Source organism: Mustela putorius, unplaced genomic scaffold, assembly GCF_011764305.1.
Source record: "Mustela putorius furo isolate JIRA1106 unplaced genomic scaffold, ASM1176430v1.1 tig00000596_pilon_pilon_pilon, whole genome shotgun sequence".
Classification (NCBI taxonomy): Eukaryota; Metazoa; Chordata; class Mammalia; order Carnivora; family Mustelidae; genus Mustela; species Mustela putorius.
In genome coordinates this window covers 15,911,557-15,914,699 of record NW_025421428.1, presented here as the reverse complement: position 1 = coordinate 15,914,699, position 3,143 = coordinate 15,911,557, and positions in this window count along the sequence as shown.

The following is a 3,143-nucleotide window of genomic DNA, read 5'->3' as shown; positions in this document are numbered from 1 at the left end:
CAGAGGCAACAGAGGGCCGCTGTTCTGGGCCTCAGCGCACCCCTGCCCCGAGAGAGGCATGGACCTGGCTGCACGTTGGGACGCACACTGCGGCCGACACCTGGCCTGCGGCCTCCTAAGTGCTGCTGATGGAGAAGGCATGGTGGTGACCAACACCCGTGGGACACAGCGTCCTCTGCCGCCAGACATGGATCACCGTCTCCATGGCCATTCGTGCTCTGTGGACTTGGAGAGATGCGCAGAAAGTCCTGGAGGAGAGAAGAGGCGGGACGTGTTCACTACACACCCCCCCACCTGGTGTTATAGCTGATCGAAAAACATTTGTGTTTTAAGCAACAGAAGCTGACTTCAGAAGCTCTGGAAAACACAGGAAAGTACCACGAAGAAAACAAAGATCACCCCAAATTCCCCCACCCAGGAGCAGCTCGTCCCTACTCCATTTAACGCACTCCTCCCTTCAGCCAACCTCAGAACACAAATGCCGCACCATACCCCAAAGCCAAAGGCCCAGGCAACAGCCTCACATGCAGAATTTTATAAAAATGCCCAGTCTCGGGGCAGCTGGGTGGCTCAGTCAGTGGAGCATGTGACTCTTGATCTTGGAGTTGTGCGTTTGAGACCCATGTTGCGTGTAGGATACCTAAAGAAAAATGCCCAGGCCATCCCTAGCCTCTGCCCACCAGGCAGACCTGGCCCCGGGGCCTTTGCACCAGCCAGACCCTGCCATGGACCAGCTCCCTGCCTCTCCCAGGTACTTGCCATCTGCCTGGGGCTTCTGGAGGTCCTCAGGTCTCCAGATAAAGATGAGTCTCTCCCCTGGCAGCCTTGTGTTAAGAGGGTTCCCCTCCCCATGCCCCATGTGACTACAGTCTGTGCCGAGTTTCTCTCCTCCCCCAGATGTGGGTCCCTGGAGGTCGGTGGTCCCTTTGGCCTCATTCGGGGCTCAGTTCCTGGCTTGTTCTTGTTGGATAGATGAAGGCATGGTCGGTAACGGCTGGACGGAGCGCAGGTCCCAGGGGCCACCGGCGGCGCCAAACCGCCCAGCCCCGGTCCTCGCCCTCCTCGCCCCGCCCACACGGGCGCCGCCGCCGGTCTGCGCTCGCCGCCTGCCGGCCTCCGCCGGAACTGCCGCCGGGCCCGGAGCCCCGCGCACCGGCTCTCCGCGGGGGCTTTGCGGGCGCCGCCTCGCTTCACACCTGCCAGCCGTGCGTGCGCCGCTGCTCTCACACCCGGACCCGCCAAGGCGGTCGCTTGGCCAAGGCCCCCAGCCCGGTGTCTGGGAGGCTCCAAGTGGCCCTCGGGGCCTCTGTCCGCCCTGCCACGCGGGCTCGCCTGGGCCCCCGCCGCTGCCTCCGCCCTGGGGCTCGAACCCCGGTCCCGGACTCAGCCTGCTTGGGCCCGGCTGGCACCCCCGCCGCTGGCCCTGCCGCCTGTCCGCCGGCCGTCCTTGCTTCCCGGACCCCGGGCCACACCCATGTGCACCCCCGCTCCGCGGGCCTCCCTTCTCTCCCGGGGATCCTCCCCGATGCCCCGCCTGCCCCGCCGGATCTGCGGAGCCTGACTGGGGCTGAAGCGAGTCGCTCCCCGGTGCCCCGTCCGGTGGCCCGCGCTCCCTCCCGGGGTCACAGCCCTGCCTTCTCCCGCACACGGGCCTCCCCAGTCCTCACTGACGGCTGGATGGACGGGTCCTGCTCGGCGCCCCCTCCACACCACCAGGCGTGTTCAGAGAGGACAGTGGCCGGAAGACAAAGCAGGAAAAATGTGCTTTGTCTGAACTTCACGTACACAACTGTGCCAGCAAAAAAGAAAGCGATGCAGTCAACAAAGTATAAACAAGGAAAAAATGATGGATTAAAACTTTCTTTACTTTGTTGTATTTTCTCAAAAACAAGGGAATACTTATACCAACACGTAAGTTTTTCCACAGTAGTGAGTGTTAGGGCCCAGTCTCTGTTTCTGAGGCTCGACGTCTGCAAATTTGACAACGGTTTTGTCGTGATCGATCCTTTTCTCCTTGTCACGTTCAGTCCACGGCCAGCCACATGTGCCATCTATTTCTGCCCATTGTTGGTCAAAGGACACTTTTTACTAAACTGCATTCTGGTAATTACACACAAAGCCACCGATTAGGGATGACCTTATGAAAGATACGCTTAGCAGGGGTCCCAGAGGTGCAGCTTCCACCGCGTTCTAGAAATTGTGCTTCGGCCCGTGTCTCCATAAACACAGCCCGTCCTCCTGGCTTTCAGACATCTCCGCAGCTGGAAAGTCACTCAGACGCTGTCACCGCATGGATGTGGTCTCTCTCTCTCTCTTTTTTTTTTTTTTTTAAGATTTTATTTATTTATTTGACAGATCACAAGCAGGCAGAGGCAGGCGGGGGGTGGGGGTGGGGAAGCAGGCTCCCCGCTGAGCAGAGAGCCCAATGTGGAGGAGCTCGATCCCAGGACCCTGAGATCATGACCTGAGCCGAAGGCAGAGGCTTAACACACTGAGCCACCCGGGCGCCCTCTTTTGTTTTTTTAATTCTTATTTTTTAAAGATTTTATTTGTTTATTAGAGATAGAGCGAGCAGTAGAGAGCACAAGCGGGGGAGGGGCAGAGGGAGAGAGAGAGAAGGCTCCCCGCTGATCAGGGGTTCCATCTCAGGACCCCTGGATCATGACCTGAGCTAAAGGCAGATGCTTCACCGACTGAGCCACCTGGGTGTCCCTGAAAGGGAATTTAAAAATAGAAACAAGAACATTAGGGTCTCAGTAATGGACTCTAACATCTTAGGGGTTCCTGGGAGTGGAAGCTGACAAGAGAGAAGATGTTATTAAAAAAAAAAAAAAAGAGGGTGCCTGGGTGACTCAGTGGGTTAAGCCGCTGCCTTCGGCTTGGGTCATGATCCCAGGGTCCTAGGATCAAGCCCCGCATCGAGCTCTCTGCTCAGCAGGGAGCCTGCTTCCTCTCTCTCTCTGCCTGCCTCTCTGCCTACTTGTGATCTCTGTCAAATGAATAAATAAAATCTAAAAAAAAAATAAAATAATAACACAAGAAAATATCCCCAAACCAAAGAGCATTATTTTCTAAACTCAGAAGGCCCAAAGTGCTGAGCAAATGATTGGGATAGAAAACCACATCATGAAATTCTACCTCTA